Here is a 20,297-nt window from a genome sequence, read left to right as displayed (position 1 = left end):
TCAGCATTATATGTTAAGAACTATTGAGAGTTTTTTCCTAAATTCAGGCCAGAAAAAGACTGACCTTCCCCCTTCATTTCTGTGGGTGGGCCCCTCTGGTAAGTCTAGCTCTGTACTATATGTAAGGACTTTCTCAAATGTTGTCTCTATTTAAGTATCACCTCCAGTTTTGTAGGGAGGTAACTGTTACTTTCTGCATATTTCATGGAAGGAGCTGGGGTCTGGAGAGGTTAAGTGTCCCATCCAAGGTCATGTGTCTTAAGTAATGGAGGAGAGTGACTCAAACTGACAACCATCTGCATCTCAGTTCATTACAGCTTCTCAAGGCTAAAGGGAAGCAGTAGAGGTTAGTAAGCTGTGAGTGCTCTTGTCTAGGATTCTTGCCAGGCTCTTACTGTGATCTCCTGTGATGCAACCACACTGGATTACGAAGCATTGTGCAGACATCACCTGCACCCTCTGTGCTTTTTCCTTGTAGTTCTCTCTTCATGGAATCTTTCAATTTACCCACCTGTTCCAGATGGCAGGTTCCTGACTTTATATTTTCCTTGCCAGGTTCCTTGTCTTAGTTCATGCTGCTGTTCTGGAGGCTGGAAATCCAAGACCAGGTCACAAGCCTGATAAGGCTCTGGTGAAGGCCTTCTGCTGGGTTTCAGATATCTACTTTATCACTTTATACTCATGTGGTAAAAGGAGCGAGGAGTCCCTTTGGAGTCTCTTTTATAAGATTACTAATCCCACTAAAACAGAGACTAGATGGCCAAGTAGAAGGATATTTTGGCTTCTCTCACAAAAAAACCAAAATCATAATTAACTGATAAATATCCATCAAGAAAAAGACTAGAATCTACCAAAAAATATTCTATATCCAAAGACAAAAAGAATAGAACAAAGTGAGATGGCAGGAGGGTTAGAATTGCTATATAATCCCACAACACACAGGTGGGTGACCCACAAACTAGAGAATGATTATATCAGAGAAATTTTCCCACAGACATGAGAGCACTGAGCCCCATGTCAGGCTCTGCAGCCTAGGGGTCTGGGATCAAGAGGAGGAGCCCCCAGAACATTCTGTTTTGAAGGCCAGTGGGGCTTGATTACAGGAGCTCCACAGAACTGGGGGAAACAGACTCCATTCTTGGAGGGTGTATACAGGATCTCATGAACACCCCGCCCAGGGAAAAACCAGTGACTTTATAGGAGGCTGGGCCAGCCCTACCTGCTGGTATTGAAGGGTCTCCTGGGAAGGAGGAGGGCAGCTATGGTTCTTTCTGGGGTCATAAAAGCAAGTGGATTAAATATCAAGGAGTGTTCACCTATGTGATTTTGCCAGAGGCAGACAGCTTACTTGGGTAATTAGCACCAAGCCTTGGCACTACCCAACAGCCTGTAGGCTCCAGTGCTGGACCACCTTAAGCCACAACCAATAGGGCAGAACACAGCTTCACCATCAGCCAACAGACTACCTAAAGACTCTTGAGCCCACAGCCACCTTGAAACATGCCCCTTGACACTGACCTACACACCAGAGGGCCAAATCCAGATCCACCCACCAATGGGCAGGCACCAGCCCCTGCCACTAGGGAGGCTGCACAAGCCTCTAGACAAGCTTCACCCATTACAGGTCAGATACTGGAAGCAAGAAAACTATTATCCTGAAACCCGTGGAAATGAGTCTGCAAAGATAAGCCAGAATGTATTCTGGTCCCTTGCCCTTGGATGACAAGAAGGGAGTGTACTTCTGGAACATATAGAATATCCCTTAAAGTAGGCCACTTCTCCAGGTCAAGAAACATAACGAACCTACTACATATATAAAAATACAAATAGAAATTTAAACAAAATGAGACAGCAGAGGACTATATTTCAGAGAAATATATAAGATAAAAACCCAGAAGAACAATGAAGTGACCTAGAGATAGGCAAGTTACCCAAGAAAGAGTTCAGAATAATGATCATGAAGATGATTCAAGAACAGGAAAAGAATGGATGCCCAGAGTGAGAAGTTACATGAAGTTTTTAATAAAAAATTAGAAAAAATAAAAAACCAGAATTGAATAATACAATAACTGAGATGAAAAGTACACTAGAAGGTACCAATAGAATAAGTGAGGCAGAAGAACATATCAGTGAGCTAGAAGACAGAGTAGAGGAACTCACTGCTGGAGAACAGAATAAAGAAAGAAGAATGAAAAGAAACTAGAACAGTTTAAAGACATCTGGGACAATGACAAATGTGCAGTCATTCCCACTAAAGGGATCTCAGGAGAAGAGAGAGAAAGGGCCTGAGAAAATATTTGAAGACATGTTTCCTACCTTGGGAAAGGAAACAATCACCCAAGTCCAGGAAGCCCAGAGATTCCCATACAGGGTTATCCCAAGGAGAAATATACCAAGACACATGGTTATCAAATTTATGAAAATTAAAGACAAAGAAAATGTATTAAAAGGAACAAGTGAAAAGCAACCAATTATATATAAGCAAACCCCCATAAAGTTACCAGCAGATTTTTTTAGCAGAAACTCTGCAGGTGAGAAGGGAGTGACATGGTACATTTAAAGTGATGAAAAGTAAAAACCTACAATCAACAATGCTCTACCCAGCAAGGGTAAGATACAGATTTCATGGAGAAATCAAAAGCTTTATAGACAAACAAAAGTTAAAAGAATTCAGCACCACCAAACCAACTTTACAACAAATGCTAAAGGAATTTCTCTAAGCAGAAAAGAAAAGGCCACAACTAGAAACAAGAAAATTATGAATTGATAAAACTCACTGGTAAAGGCAAAACATATTGTAAAAGTAGGAAATCATTCACAAACAAATATGATATCAAAAGCAGTAAGCATAAGAGCAGGATAGTACAAATGCAGGATATTTAAAATGCATTTGACATTAAGAGATCAGCAACTTAAAACAAATATGTATATATTTGCAATAAAAAAACCTCATGGTAACCAAAAATATATTATATATATATATATATATATATATATATATATATATACACACACACACATATATACATATATATTATATATACATACATATTGTATATATCTACACATATATGTGTAGATAGAGATACATATAATAGATAAATACACAAAAAAGAAAAAGGAATCCAAATGCAACACTAAAGATAGTCATCAAATCATAAGACGAGAACAAAAGCAGAAAGGAAGGATAAAGACCTACAAAAACAAATTCAAAACAATTAACAAAATGGCAATAAGGACATACGTATTGATAATAACTTTAAATGTAAATGGATTAAACGCTCCAACCAAAAGACAGAGTCTGGCTTAATAGATACAAAAAGAAGACCCTTACATATGCTGTCTTCAAGAGACCCACTTCAGATCTAGAAACACATACAGACTAAAAGTGAAGGGAAAAAGGTATTCCATGAAAATGCAAACCCAGAGAAAGCTGGAGTAGCAAAACTTATATCAGACAAAATAGACTTTAAAATAAAGACTTGTACAAGAGACAAGGAAGGACAATATGTAATGATCAAGGGATCAATCTGAAAAGAAGATATAGGAGGACTTCAATATACAAAGCAAATGTTAACAGACATAAAAGAAGAAATTGATAGTAACACAATAATGGAGGGACTTTAATACCCCACTTACATCAGTGGACAGATCATCCAGACAGACTATCAATAGGGAAACACAGAACTTCAATGACACACTAGACCAGAGGGACTTATTGATATTTATAGAACATTCCATCTGAAAGCAGCAGAATACATATTCTTTTCAAGCACACATGGGCCATGCTGCAGGATAGATCATATGCTGGGCCACAAAGCAAGCCTTGGTAAATTTAAGAAAATTGAAATCACATCAACCACCATTTCCAACCACAATTCAGTGAGATTCGTAATCTACTACAAGAAACAAACTGCAAAAAACACAAACATGTGGAGGCTAAACCATATGCTACTAAACAGCCAATGGATCACTGAAGAAATCAAAGAATACCTAGAGACAAAGAAAAATAAAAATATGTCAATCTGAAACCTGTGGGACACAGCAAAAGCAATTCTAAGAGAGATGTTTATAGCAATACAATCTTAACCTTGGGAAACAAGAAAAATCTCAAATAAATGACATAACCCTACACCTAAAGGAACTAGAGAAAGAGCAAACAAAACCTCAAGTTAGTAGAAGGAAAAAAATTATAAATATCAAAGCAGAAATAAATAGCAATGAAGAAAAAAATAGAAAAGACCAATGATGGTATAGGTTGCAGATGTAGCTCAGATCCCATGTTGCTGTGACTATGGCATAGGCCAGCAGCTCTAGCTCCAATTTGACCCTAACCTAGGAACTTACATATGCCCTGGGTACCACCCTATAAAGCAAAAAAAAAAAAAAAAAAAAGAATTAAATACTGATACTACTGATACTATAAAACTCGTAGGGAAAACACAGGCAGTCCACCCTCCACCCTGACATAAATTGCAGCAATATATTTTTGGACCTGTCTCCTAGAATAATAGAAATAAAACCAAAAATAAACAAATGAGACCTAATTAAACTTAAAAGCTTTTGCACAGCAAAGGAAACCGTAAACAAAATGAAAAGACAATCTACATAATGGGAGAAAATATTTGCAAATGATGCGACCAACAAGGGATTCATCTCCAAAGTATACAATAAGCTCATACAGGTCAGTCTAAAAAACCCAAACCAAAATAAAACCCAATTGAAAAACAGTTGACCTAAAAAGACACTTCTCCTAAGAAGACAGAAAGATGCCAATAGGCACATGAAAGAATTCTTAGTATCATGAATTATTAAAGAAATGCAAATCAAAACTACACTGAGCTATCACCTCACCTTGTTGGGAATGACCACATCAAAAAGTATATAAATAATAAATGCTGGAGAGAGTGTCAAGAAAAAGGAACCTCTCTACACTGTCGATGGGAGTGTAATTGGTACAACTGCTATGGAGAACAGTACGGAGGCTTCATTAAAAACTGAAAATAGAGTTCCCATATGTTCCTACAATCTCACTCCTGGGCATATATCTGGAGAAAACTATAATTTGACAGTGTACCTACACCCCAATGTTTATTGCAGCATTGTTTGCAATAGCCAAAGCATGGAAGCCACCTAAATTTCCTTAGACAGAAGATTGAATAAAGAAAATGTGGTGCATATATACAATGGAATATTATTTGGCCATAAAAAATGAAGTAATGCCCTTTGCAGCAACATGAATGGTCCTAGAAATTATTATACTAAATAAAGTAAACCAGACATAGAAAGACATATATCATATGATATATTGCTTATACATGGAATCTAAAAAAAAAATACAAATGAACTTATTTACAGAAAGGAAATAGACTGTAGATATAGAAAACAAACTTATGGTTACCAAAGGGAAAGGGTGGAGGAGGGATAAATTAAGGAGTTGAGATTAATGTATACATACTAATATGTATAAAATAGATAAACAATGAGGACCTACTCTATAGCACAGCAACTATATGTATTATTTTGTAATACCTATAGGGGGAAAAGAATCTGAAAAATAATGTATATATATAATAATATATAATGTACAGCAAATTGATTCAATTATAACATTGTTAATCAACCACACTTCAAATAAAAAATAAGTTAAAAAAGAATCCCATTCAAGAGTGGGCCCTCTGCCTCCACGACTGTTACAATAAACCCCCAGAGACACCTCCCACCCATTCTCCTAATGCTATCACCTTATGGGGTAGGATTTCAATATGTGAATTTTAGGGGGACATAAGCATTCAGACCATAGCACCCTTCTCTCTTGGAAGAGCAATTGCTTGTCTTCAAGATTCTTCTAGGGGCTTATTATACCTCTGTTTCAGCCAATATGAGCCAGGCTGTGCTGGAATCATCTGTTTCTCTGGACTAAGGTAGGAATAGTGTGCAAGTCTTCTTGGATGTTCTGCAGAAGGCCTGGCACATCACAAATGTTCAATATACACTCAGTAAGCAAATATGAATATTAGCCCAGGAATATTCATTCTTTGTAGTCTATGAAACACTACTTATTGAGTACCTTTACAGAGGGAATGTTCCATCACCAAAGGTCTTGACCCATGTCCTCGTTCTTCTTGCACTCTTCTCAGCAAATGACGTCTGTCATTCTAGAACACAGCTCTCCTGGTCCTTAGTTATTCTGCTCCTCCAGTGACTATGCCAGCTGGGCCTGTAAAAGGGGAAAAATATTTTGATAGGAAATGTGTCAAATGTAGGGAATAGAAAAATGTTTCACTGAGGAGAAATCAAGACAGATAGGATAACTGGTGTCTTGAGAGCTCGTATAAAGGTTCCTTCCCAGCTAAAACCCTGAGGATAAACCTCACATGTGTGGCAAAGGTTCTACATGGATAGAAAACCACATTGTGGGGTTGTTTTTGTTGGTTTTTGTGGCCGTGTTCACACATGAGCCTATAAATCTAACAGCGTGTGGCGCTCTGGAGTGAGAGTGAAAGCTGAGGGCGGGAGGTACAGAGATCTTTCTTCCAGCTCCACTTAAACTGCCCTTTGATCTGGGAATGGAGATTCAGCTTTCAGGGAGAGAGTACCCAGGTGGCAAGATGTAAATAGAACAACATCCTGGGGCCTTTGTCAGGCCTTCTGAAAACAAAGTGGAAACATGCCTGGGCCCTGAGCTGACCAGATCTTAAACAGTAGGTCTGACACATAACTGCGTGGCTCACACCCTTAGCCATCCACGGGGCCCTGGGCGGTCAGACGATGAGCCCTCTGTGAGCAGACTCAGGTGATCCCTGGGACCAGAGTACTTCTGAAGGGTTTGGCTGGATTTCCTTTGAACAGTCCTATGGGAGAATCACAATTGTGCTTGCACCCAGACTTTGGTAACTAAGGAGAAAATATGCATCTCTCTGCTCTGTCTTTACCACTTTCGTTTCCTACGTATTCACACATTTCAGAGTGAGGCCTGGGGACCACTGTGGGTTCAGGGTTAAGAGGCAAAAAGTGGTTGACTTGTGATCTCTTTCCGAAGGAAACAGGAGCACAAGGCAGGAAATGGATTTGGATACTTTTGCAGTCTGTCTCCATTTTATCACTATGGAGGGACTGAGACTGGTACTGTTTATTGAGAACCTGTCCTGCCCAGGCTTGGCGCCCAGGTGCTTTCCTGGAGCCTCTACCTGCGGCTCCCAGGGCCTGGCAGTTGCTGAAAGAAAGGGGTAGCTCTGCACAGAGAACAGGCGGCCTTGTTAGGCTTTGGTTCGCATGGGGCCAAGTGGTCAGAGGCCTGGGCTAAGTCTCATTCACTGGGGGGCCAGAAGCGGTTCTCTTACTTGGGTACCCACTTGGCTCCTCACTCCTGGCTTCACCCGTGTCCTCTCATGAATTCCTGCAGAGCAAGAAGTGGCATTTGTGTATTTTGAAAAGTCAAAGGCTGGTGTTAAATGTTCCTACCTCTGAGATAAAGCACATTGCCTTTCCCATTGTCCTTCAGGGGAAGAAAGCCCAGCACGGCCTTGTGCTCCTGACTCCAGCCGGGCCTGTTGGGTGCCAGGTTCTGGTCTCTGCGAAACTCCTGAGAACGAACAGTGGGGCTTCAGCTGCAGTTAATTTTCCTTTGCTGTTTGTATATAAATGCTTTTAGTACTTAAACTAAATTCAGATCAATTAAACTAATGTTGTTTGACATAATATTTCTTGTTCCAAAATCAATATCCCTTCATTTGACAGACTTATTCTTGAATTCAGGATGTTTATTGTTCTTAAAGCTTACCTATAGACCTGGTTTTTGTCTTTAATGATATAAAACAGCTCTTCCTCACATACTGTACGCCAGCGTGTAATGGGGTTCAAATTTCTCTGGTAAATATCTTTAATTGTACCATCATGCCTTTTAATCTCACAGCACATGACCGCTGTTTCTCTGTCTCCATTTGTCTCCTTAGTTTTAAGGACATGCCTTTAATGGTGTCTGTTTAGAAGGATCTGGGGTGAATGAAGGAGCCAGACCAGGATTTCAGGGCCAATGCTTCTGCTTTCCAAAGAGCGGGGCCAACTGCGGAAAAGAACCCTAGCCACCTAGACACAACGGACTGGCTATTTGACTAGAGCCACTTACCCTCCATCAGCCTCCCACCACCCCTTCTGCTCCCACCCTGTCATCATAAAGTAACATGCAGCTACTAAAATGCACCACATTTTTTCATGTGGGCTTTTCCTCCATGCCCTGCAGCTCTTCTTCACTCTGCCTTTGGCTCTTATAAATCTTGTTCTGTTTTTCCTGGCCTTTGTCCAGAGACAGACCTCTCTTGGCTCTGGAGAGAGAAGGCTGGGGGTCATTTATCACTTGAACGGTGGGAATAGGGGACTCAACAGTAGTTTTTTTGCTATCACCATGGCAAAGGTCTGTGCACAGTCACCTAATTGGAAGAATCTGGCCCATGTTCCTCTAATTGCTCCACCTTGATCACTTTGCCCAGGTCAGACTTGCCTACTTCATGACGAAGAAAAGGATTGTCTAAGAATAAGATCCCTTGGTGATAAATCAGGAATAGTCCGCAATTTTTTTTTCCCCAGGCAAATATTTTCTTTAAATTAATAGTCATTGAAACAAGGTAAGCTGGCATTTTTGAGACTTTTAATCAACTTCTGAAATACAACCAGCTTTGCTCTATGACCAGCCCTCAGGTAAGATGAGGTCTCGTGAAACCTGAGCTGAGCTTGCCATCTCAGCCATCCTGCTGGCAAGGCTCCTGCAGCAAAATGTGCCCAGATCTTGGGAGGGAGCTCTTTCCTAGTCCCAACACATGCTCACGTGCCCATGTGCCCAAACACACTACATATGCGCATAGACACACACATGCACATGCTTATTTTTCTATATTATTTTTAAAGTAGTGTAGATTGAGATCATAGAGACTTGGCTGAGCTTAGGAGTCCTTCATTTCAAATACTGCAGAGGCTGTAGGAAGGGGAAATCAGGGAGATGAATGGTTTGTGCTACCACATTTTGTTTTCCATGAATGATGGACAAAGCTAAAGTTTGTTCTGTACAAAAAGTGTGATTTCTTCCTTCTAGGGATCAGTTGCCCTCTCTGTTCCCTTTTGTCTTCTTTCTCTCTGCTCTCAAATTTGCTGTCTCTCCTCTCTTCCTTCCCTTCTCATCCTGACTGTCTCCTCTGCTTGCCCATAGTATCTCATCTGGAGTCACATCCTGGATGCTCTAAATGTGGTTATAGTAAATCTCCCATACTTGTAAGCTGCATAAAACAGCATCGAGTCATACACCTTTCTGGGAAAAGTTTTCCCATGATCCCTCTCTTCAGTGAAACGTGTTTCTTTTCATGGGACATCTTTGATCATTGCCTTAACCACACCTGGCTTTACTTCATTTCCATTCCTCCAGATCATTTTTGTCCTGGGCTAACGGCTCTGTCCATCTGCTGAGCCCTGTACCTGTGAGGATCTAACCAGGCTGGGAGAGGAGACAATGCCATTTTGCTCCTTGGAGATAAACTTCCAAAGGACCACCAGCCTCTTGCTCAGCAGCATCCTCAGAAGAAGCCAGAGAGGGTGGCCCTGGACAGAGTCAAGAAAGGTGGTCAGGCCCAGGGCTCTCACTGTAATGTCGGTCAGGATGGCGAGGGAGACGGGGAGAGGAAGAGGAAAGGCTGTGCAGTTTTCTCTTGAAATGCTTCTCATCCACCAGCTAGGAGGGAGATCAATGGCTGCAACCCTGGTACATCACAGATGGTCAGTGATAGCAGCTCCGTGGTTCTCAGCACTGCACATGAGCAATTTTTCAGTTAGTTGCCTTTTCTTTTTTTTAATGTTATTTAACTTACACCATTTCCATGTGAGGTAGGAAGGGGTGGAATAATCATCCCCATTTCACAGATGAGGAAATGAGGCCCAGAATAGTGATTTGGGCAAAGTCCCTTAGTTTACCATGGGGAGGGGATAGGGGGCCTAAGATAATGAACCTAGGCCATTGCCTGCTCAACACTCACTGCACTGCACTGCCCTATGCATCACCTCTTCTCAAAGGAGCACCCCTTTCCTGGTCTCTGCCATCTCGTTTGCTTCTCTTGGCCTTAAATTATTGAAATGGGCTTATGTCTCAGAAGGCTTGGCTCTAGAGCTTCCCAGAGCTCTGACCAGAAGCCATCCACATGGCTGTGCAAGGAGGAAGGTTGCTTTGATGGAGAGCTTCAGCAGCTGTACCCACACACAGTCCTCAGGTCCCCAGGGAGTGGATAGTGGCCTACCAGGTAGCCCTTGCTTCCTCATCAATGTGGTATTTATTTCTGGTTTTAAGACCAAGCAGGTCTTCATGGACCCCTCAAAATACATGGTTTAACATATGTCCAGTGGAGATAGAATTAAATGGGATGGCATATACAAGGTGGCCTAGTTCAGTGCAGGGCACCGGGGAGGCCCTTGGGAGAGGAAAGAGTCCTTTCTAAAAGATGATTTCAGTCCGATTTCAAAACACAAAGTGCAGTCTAGAAAACGGAGGGTGGAAATGTTCAGTTCTGGTTTAGATAATAATTTTAGGGCAGGGTCACTTTACGGACTCATCTTGGGCATTTGGGCTACAAGTACACCAAGTGGACACTTTCTTTATCCAGTTTCTCTCTCTTTGAGGAAAAATAATGTTCCAAAAGGGTATAGAGGATCTAAAGGAAACTATATTAAAATATAGAGCATGTCTTGGACAGCCTTTTAAAGATTTAAAGGCCAGAGGCAGTAAAAATAATGTACTCAAAGTTAATTTGAATACAACTTACCAAAGTATTTTTAATCTACTATCTTTTTTTTTAAAAAAAAAGGTAGTATTTTTAATCCACTACCTTTTCATTCTTACCACAGACCTCTAATATAGCATTATTGTCATTTTCACTTTGTAGATGTAAAAACCTGAAATTCAGGCAAACGAAGTGATTTCTTCAAGGCAGATTGTAGGTTGTAACCCAGCTATCTTGGATCCTATTCTCTTTCTCTCCCATAAACACACACTGAACACACTGACCTAATAAAGGTGGCAGGGTGGCAGAGAGATGATGCTAATCTTTATTAGCCGACATCAAGCCCCACATTTTTTTTTTTTTTTTTGGCTGTGCCCATGGCATGCAGAAGTTCTTCCGTCAAGGATCAAAGCTGCACCACAGCAGTAACCAGAACCAGAGCAGTGAAAATGCTGAATCCTTAACCCGCTGAGTAAGCAGGAAACTCCCCATAGATTTTTCAATAAGATAGATGTTAATATTACTTAATAATGAAGTTAATTAAATATTATCCCAAGACTAGGCTTCAGTTACCCGGTCAATAGTTGAGCATCTACCTTCAATTTCATGCAGGTCTTAGCTTCTTCTATAGAGGTTTCTAAACAAATGTAGCATTAATTTTAATAAGAAGGAAAATGTTAGTAAAAGGATCAGAAGTGGTAGGTGCAGGGCTAGAGGGTGGGCAGAAGTAAGCAATGAAATAGAGAATAAAATAAATACAGAGAAAGAGTATAAATGGAATGCTCTCATAGCAGTTTCTCTGAAGGGCTAGGTAAGGGTCTTCCCTTGTAGCTCAGGATTGCAAAATTCAAGGCCAAATGGGCCTTTTTCCCTTTTTTTTTTTTTTTTTTTTTTGTATTAATGTATCATCCTCAGTCTCACTCAACCTTTGCCTTTCAATAGCTTCTCAAAGCACTGTTCTCCTTTAATTATATGTATAAACCCAGAGCATTATTAACAGAAATGCATGCCATATGTTTCTGATTCATTTAGACTTAAACCCTCAGCCTGCTGTTAGCTAAGAGAAATGCACAATTCAAGAACTCATCTTAATAAGCAGTGTTAGCAAGAACCTTCTCAAGAAACAAGTTTTGATTTTGCTGGGAAAACTGAGAAAGTACGAACCTTGAGCAGTGTGGGTAGGATTTGGAACTCAACCACTGAGAACTGCAAAGTAAGGAGTGGATGGTGAGAAGTGTGCCTTCCTCAGCCGCGACTGAGGATCAATCTCTGTCAAACTGGAGTTAGCTAGGTCTCCAGGGAACAAGGGGAAGTAGTAATTTAGGAGAAAAAGAGCTGTTACCTAGGGCTGCTGTTTACCTTACAGTAAATATGAGGGAATGGTGGTTAATAAAATAGTTTTATATTTTTTCCTTTAAGAAAATAGCCTTAATGTATGAAATGTACCAGCATTCAGGCTTTAAAACAAAACAATAGACCTTGTGATTTAATTTTTTAAAAAGAAAGAAAAAAAAAACCTGCTTCCCGTTTCATTGTTTCCTAACTTATACCATCTAGCTATTAATTGTGCCTAATTATTTTTGAAGAGAAATATTCATCTTTACTGTGAGCTCCCCCACCCCCACCTCCACCCTGGGCTCATTCTGTTAAACGCTGCATTTAACCCAAACTTGAGGGGAAACAAAAGTAATATTTCTGGGTTTTTTTTTTTTTTTTTTTTTTTAATGTCGAATTGATTCACATAATGGAAAGTGGGCCAACTGGAAGTGGGAGAAAATGTTTCAGTAAAAGCAAACATCCCAGGTAAGGGATTAGCTCTACCTTGTTTCCAGCAGCAATGTTGGGATGTATTGGTGCTTCCTGTCCCCTCCCAGGGGAAGAGCCTGGGGAGGGGCCACAAAGAAAAGAGGTTGGCTTGCTGCAAGTTACTACCATTGGGGAAGCCCTGGGCAAAATGGGGAGGAACAGAGCGGTTGGTTCCATGCCTCAGCTTTTCTTTTGCTTTATTATGCTGCACTCAGATCTCCCGTTTTCTGTACTTTGCTAAAAGTGTGCTGTGTTACTATGTATTCTTTCTCCCTAGTGACCAGTGCAAAATCTCACTCTCCATGTGGAATAAGCTTTCTTTTGGGAATGTTAGGCCTTATCAGTGCCTGGCATATGGTCTGAGCTCAGTAATAGTCACTGAATAATTTTGAAAGAATCTTCAGAGAGTGGAAAAAAATGGCTAGAAGTAGGGCAGTGCTGTGGCTAGAAGTGTTTATTTAAGAATTAGAGAGTTGTGTTCAAATCCTGGTTTTGACAATAAGTAATTAGGTTAGGCACCAGGCCATTTGTAAAGTAGGCATGAGAACTGCTACTTCAATTTTTTGTGTGTGTAAGAATAAATGAATTATGTATACTTCAGTCCAGACACATGGCACACGTGCGATAGAGAGCTGTTTGGTCTTTTAAGGCATTGTGTAGCACTGTACATAGCCCTAAGATTGCTTGGCTCAAAATCCTTAATTACTAACTTAAAGAAGTCATTTGACTTTTCTAAACCTTAATTTCTTCATGGTAGAACAGAGATATGATACCTGTACAAAGGGTTTTTGGAAAGATTAAAGGATATTTTTAAGAGTATGTGGTGATGGGTTAGGCCATCAATATCAGCCCTGTTTCTGAAAATATTCCTCAAGTATTCTTCATCTTCTTCAAGAAAGTCCAAAGCTTTTGTCTTATGAGATGCCTTCAGTGATTGTATCTTCAGGGAGGATGAAGAGAAGATCAATATTTACTTCAATCAGTTACAATTTAAGGGGAAGGGAAACTCAGTAACATGGCTCAAAAATATGGGAGCAAAGCAGACCCCAAACTGCCTTGCTCCTCTGATGACCTTGGCAAAGAATGTACATCTCTTTATTGTTGTAATTGTACAGTATGGTTAATGCCAGAGTAATCAGCAACTGATAATGCTAAGAAATGCTTTTCCTACACTATATCAATCTTTTCAAATTTGAGTATAAAATGTTGAAGTTAAAATTGCAATAATATTTACTTTTGGATAAAACTTCAGATTTATTCTTGTGTCTCAAAGCTGAAGTCTATGATAGTAGTCCTCCATCTCTGCCTCGGCTACCAGCCAAATATTGACTTTAATAATTAGCCATTCAGCATCAGGCCAAAATTTGTGCACCCTAATGAATGCATAGTACCTAGTCAATTGCCTGAAAATTACAAGCACTCCATAGATAAATATTTTTTTCTATTTTTGGTTATGAGAATGAAGGGAGATTTCCCTTATACCCAGACATCAGAACATATAAGAGGCTTTCCACTGGCATACTGTTGATCTTGGGCAAGTTTATTCCTCTTTTAGCATGTTTTGCCCAAACCTAAGACAAGGGGGAGATTTAGACTTCACAACCTCCAACTCTGAACTCTTTTCATTCTCACTGAACACTTTCAGTGTTTCCTCCACTAATCACTGTGTCTGTGGTGCAAATCCAGGAAGTAGCCATCCCAGGTAGCCTCTTTATTATTCTTTATTATTCACCAGAACTCTAATAAGAGTTAGATTTTCAGCTAAGTAAAAAAGGTGAATCCATTAAAGAAAGGAAAAATGAGCCCCTTCCTGATGCTGATGCACTGGATATTTGTTTCCAAAGGAGAGCCCAAACCTAAGATAATAGCATGTCAGCAAAAATATAAATTTAAAAGAAAACTTATTTTGGAGAAACATTTAGATGGAAAAATACATGAGGCAATGAGCAGTGCCCAGATAATCAGTGCTGTATATATTTCCAGTTCCTTTATCAAAGAAAATGGTAGAGAAGAATTGGCCATTTATTGATCTCTATGTTCCAGGCCATTACTAAGTCTCTGACATGCGTTTGCTATTGACTGCTCATCACAACTCTATCAGATGTGTATTAAACTATGCCTTTTATTGATGAGAGAGCCAAGATTCAGGGAGGCTAAAGTGCATGCTCAAGTCACGTGGCAGCAGAACTCAGTGTCTAAGCATACCCACTCTGGAGTCAGACTCCCTAGGTGTGCTTGCTGGAGTCACTTTTTATTCATCCTCTGGTCTCAGGCAGTTTTCTCATCTGCAAAATGTAGATGATGATAGTGCACATGCCTGGGAGTTCAACTCAAATTTTTCCACAGGTTGTTTTTGGAAAAATCTCTGTGTGAAAGTTGACCAGTAAACCAAAATATTCTGAATAGATGAATATTGGAGAGATTGGTCTGGAACTCTTACATCTTTGAATTCAGGAGTGGAGACCATGGGCCATGGGACTTAGTGCCTTCCCACCCCCAGCTCCCAAAAGCCTTTGAATTTGTGAAGCACTTTAAAATCTTTAAAATCTTTGAGAAATTCTGTGATAGCATCATTCCTAATACCCATAAACTTTGCCTCACGTGTCTCCTGGTTACAGAGAAAGGGAATCATCCATGTTATAGGTTCAGCATTAGCAGTCTTTCCCTTACAGAGGACTCTGCCCTTGATGGTTCTCTGTTTGCATTAGGAGTGCAGGGCACAGGAGTCACAATGTCATTGGCTGCTTTCTCTCTCCAGGAAGAGTTCTTGCTGGCTGAACTAGAATTAGGACCAAAAAAGTGTGCAAACAGCAATCTGTTGTGAATTGGAGAAGAAAGGGATCTGATTAAAAGGAACAAGTGGTGGCTTTTGTGTGTGCCTTCTACATCAACACTTCTTCCGAGTCAGGGAGAATTGCAGCACAGGAAATGAATAATGTTGAATTTACTACACGTTTACCTGAGATTAAGGGTAAGTTGGATACAGCCAGTATCTTTTGGTCCAATGTTGACTTAGTCTTGTTGTCACAAATCAGCTATTGATTTCAGGGGTCCCCATTAGTCTTAGGGAAGAGAGCTAATCCTTCTTTCATGTGTGTTTATATACCATATTTGGCCGGAGCTCAGGGTGCACTTTTCACCTTGATCTGCAAGTAGGAAGGCAAACACATGGCCTCTGTACTAGAAGCCACCCTGGCTGGTCACTCTCCACTGTTTGTTTAATTTCACTCTGACTTCTGCCTGCCTCTTAATCCCAGGTATTCGGACATGTTACAAAAAGAAAGAAACCCTGAGATCAAAGCACTGGTCATGATTTTACTAGGGGGCACCTCTGAAAGCATTTGTAAGGCCCCTCTGAATGGCTAGTGCTGTGACCTCTAGAAAATACTTTGCTCTCCAAATTGGGGCTAACAGATTTATCACTTACTAGGCCCCGGCCTTCCAGGTCAATCTAGGGTTATTTCTGTGTATTATGGGCAAAGACATGATAGTCCTATTACAGAAGACTAGAGAGCAAATATTGAGAACATGATGTAGGGGTAAAAGAGAATTCTGAAAGCATATTTTTGATTTTAAAATTTCCTTTAAAATGTTATCTTTGTCAACATCTGCTTGAGATCATTGTCCCTAGACAGATTTCTCTGTCAGCAACCAGCATGGTAACAGTTTAGGATGATGGATGCTTTTGTCTTCTTCTCTGTGGAATTTCAGCCTCTACTCTGTGGAAGGCTAACTCTGATTACAAAGGAATTCTGAAGGACAGTTTGGTTGTTTTTGTTTTATTAGTTGTATGAAGTGTGTTTCAATAAAGGGAAAGTGAGACCTCCATCTTAGGCAATACAGATGGCCATGACTTTTACTATGCTGTCTTTTCATCTCAAGACATTTTTGGATATTCACTAATTAATTTTTTTTTTTTAACTTTCAGAAATTTAGCGGGCACATCCTTTGCGCCAGGCTCTGCTTTAAGCCCTTTATGCATGTAGCTTATTTACACCCCACAACCACCATTCACCATCTTCATTTTATTGTAGGAAAATTGAGGCGCTGCAAGTTTAATATTTTTCCCAATATTGTATTGCTATTATCAGAGCAAAATTCGTCTAGCTCCAGATCCTACCTCCCTAACCATATACTATCTCTCTTCTCAGAATTTTAGTTCCATACATGATCCTCTTGTATGTTCATTTTTTTTCCTCCCTTTCTGTTAGTAGCTTGACGTCCTTCTAAAAAAAAAAAAAAAGCCTAGGTTTCTCTCAAATAAATTAATCAGGGAATGAATGGATTGAACAAATATGAAATCTTCATTACTCCCTTCTAAACTCCTTATGATCTGGATTTTGTCCCACTGCCCCTGAAACTGCCCTCTCAAAGGTCACAATTGAATAGAAAAAAAAGATGTATGTGAAAAAGAAAGTAAGGAATTGTTTAGGAAGCTGTGGCAGTCGTCCAGGTGAGAGTTGTTGGCAGCTAGGACTAGAGGAGTAGTATTGAAGATAGAGAGTATTGTATATGAAGTCATAAGGGTACACTGATTGATTTCCTATAGGAGGTAAAGGCAAGAGAGGAATAATGGCTGACTCCTTTTGATTTGAATCATCAGTGGGTGAGTTGCTGTTTACAGATAATAGTGGATTTGGAGCAGGTCAGGGAGGTGTGTTTTGTTTGTTTGCTTGCTTGTTTGTCTGTATTTGTGTTTTTCCTGGGAGAGTGTTGGAGCATGGAAATGGAAAATGTCAAAGGATTTAAGAGTCTGGAGCACAGAAGAGGGTCTCTGGTATTAAAATGACATGTGAAACCCTAGATGTGACCATTTAGGGAGGGAATGTAGACAATAGAGAAAAGCAGCCTGAGAAGGAGTACTACCATTTAGGAGCTGAGCAAAGGAGGTAACAGAGGATAATTAGAAGAAATGGACAGTGAGATAAGGAAAAAATGAGGACTCTGGTGTTACTGGAAGTTATATATATATACTCCTCAAGGTTTTCTGAGCCTCTTACGCTGGTGAAAGCCTCTGCTCTGACACACCCTGTCCCCCTGCTTACAAGGCCCTCTGCAGCTTTTCTGTCTGACAAACTCCTACTCTTCCTTCAAGATTTAGTTCAGTTCCTCTAAAAGCCTATTATTATTCTTCACCTATTGTTTCCATCACACTGTGTCCTTGCCTCAATCTTAGCCCAAAGAACTGGACACTTAGGGTTGTATAGTCTAACTGTCCTATAAATTCTCTAGCTCCACTGAGGTGAGCTCTGTGAGGGCAGTCACTGTCTTTTATTTCTGAATCTCCAGTAACTAGCACAATGACTGTGAAAAAATAAGTATTTGACTATTATTGGTTGAATAAAATGTATGAATGACTAGATTCCCTTTTGAGCTCCAGTACTAATGTCAAACCATTTACTTTTGGCTAGAGGGCTCCACCTAGAAGCCCAACATTGAGTTCTGTCTAGAGCACATATTCTTTCTGCATTTCTCAAATCGAAGTTACTCACCTTCCTTAAGATCTCCTTCTCCTGTTTCTATCTATAGTACAACTATTCTCAAGCTCTTCAAGCTTGGAAACAACGAATCATGTTTGACTCTATATATAGCCAGTCAACCACTATTCCTGTCCATTTTCCCTCCATATATCTTGAATCTGAATCTTATTTCTTTTCCCTAGTTAGCAACTTGCAAACGGTCACAGAACTACTCAGATACAGAGAGCCAGGGTTGGAATCCGTTCTGTCTGACTCACTAAGCTATATCACCTTTCTGGCTTATGCTTGGGTAACTGGGATTCTTTGATAATACGGAAGGCAATTCCAAAGATATAACTTGTAATTTTCTGGAACATTTTGGAAAGGAAAATACTCCATGGACTTATGTCTTTTCTTATGTCTGACACATAAACCAGCTATTTTATGAGGCATTGACAGAGAACTAGACGGATGGACTGATTTATTTCCTTCAATAGGATGTAATCTGATGGCTGTCTAAGGATATAAAACTTTATAAATATGGTAAAGTGTTTGTATCTAGAATGTTTCTGTTAAAAATTATCAACTACCCAAACTGGGAGATCTTACTTCCACTCACAAAGTTCTATTCTATTCAGCTTTGATGTCTTCTCCCAAGATTAATTTGCTGCCTAGGATCTCATCCTAGCCACAGGGCAAACTTTATAATTCTATACATTTTTATCTTAACACTGAGTGATATCCAGAGAATGTTTAGTGCCGGAACGAATAGATGAATGTCCATACTGCTTAGTAAGTGAATATATAAGTGAGTATGGACAGTAGTATGGATTAGCTGTCTGGTGTCTTTTTTTTTCCATTTTCTTACCATTTGGCTGCCAAAGAAAGATGAAGAGGAAGTCAGCCTCTCACACTGCGACACTGTGTCACCACTAATAACTGTTGCATATCCAAAATCAGGAACTCACACATCCTTTTGTATGATTTCTACACTATCCAAATTTTGTTACACCATTCCTCAAAGGCATTGGCTCCACCAGTTTGACTCCCTCCTTTCAAAAATCCATAGTTTTAGCTTCTCGTTCCTGTCCAGTTAAAATAACTTGATGTGAACTCTTGCTATAAACACTATAAAAACTGAACAAAAATGCAAGAAATGACTGTTTTCAGACAGTACACAATAGGAAGTACAGGACTGTGATTCATATACAATTGTCCTGTTTGATACTAGAATATGGCACAGGGAGGGGAACCCTGCAGAGCATCGTGGCCTCACTGATATGAAGAGGGAAAATAAAAGAGCTTGAAGAGACTAAGGCAGTTGGAATTTGTGGAGCAGGGATAAAGCTAAACAAACAAACTTCTATGGACTGAATTATGTTACTCAAAAATTCATATACTGAAGCTCAGTCTCCCAACATGATGGTATTGAAGATGGGGCTTTGGGAGCTAATTAGGTATAGCACATCTATGAAAAACTTATGGCTAATGTTGTTTAAATATGAAACATCCAACACTTTCCTTCTAAGGTCTGGAACAAGGCAATGGTGTTGTCTCTGACCACATCTATTCAAAATTGTACTGGAGACTGTAGCTAGTATAAATAAGGCAAGAGATAAAAATACAAGGCAAATCTAAGGGAAAGAAAAGAGCAAAACTGTATTTCTTTCACAGAAAATATGATCATGTATTTAAAATAATTGAAGAATCAGGAGTTTGGGGCTAACATTTACACACTACTATATATAAAATACATATCCAGAGTTTCTGGTGGCTCAGCAGGTTAAGGATCTGGTGTTGCAGCCATGGCACAGGTTCAGTCCCCTGGCCCAGGAAGTTCTGCATGCTGAGGGTATGACCAAAAATTAAAATTTAAAAATTAAAAAATAGATAATCAACAAGGACTTACTGTATAGCATGGGAACTATACTCAATATTCTGCAATAGCCTATAAGGGAAAAGAATCTGAAAAAGAATGTGTGTGTGTGTGTGTGTGTGTGTGTGTGTGTACAGAGAGAGAGAGAGGGAGAGAGAGAGAAAGGGAGAGAGAGAGGCATATACTTGAATTATTTTGCCATGTACATGAAGCACATTATAAATCAACTATGGGAGTTCCTGCCATGGCTCAGCGGAAACGAACCTGACCAGTATCCATGAGGAAGCAGGTTCCATCCCTGGCCTTGCTCAGTAGATTAAGGATATGGCGTTGCCTTGAGCTGTGGTGTAGGTCGCAGACTTGGCTTGGATCCCCCGTTGCTGTGGCTGTGGCTCAGGC

At 40.0% G+C, this 20,297-nt stretch overlaps 1 long non-coding RNA gene across 2 annotated transcripts in view; it reads left to right on the top strand.

Moving 5' to 3' along the window:
- The window catches only part of LOC106509892 (uncharacterized), a 545,897-nt gene that overhangs the window by 201,485 nt on the left and 324,115 nt on the right, over positions 1–20,297 (top strand). The window lies entirely within an intron of this gene.

Source organism: Sus scrofa, chromosome 3 (assembly GCF_054392235.1).
Source record: "Sus scrofa isolate SSC_HxYL_T2T_F1_AM1 chromosome 3, Sscrofa_HxYL_maternal_Yorkshire_Landrace_v2.0, whole genome shotgun sequence".
NCBI classification, from domain to species: Eukaryota; Metazoa; Chordata; class Mammalia; order Artiodactyla; family Suidae; genus Sus; species Sus scrofa.
The sequence above is the reverse complement of the archived record's forward strand: the minus strand, read 5'-3'. Positions and strand labels throughout refer to the sequence as shown.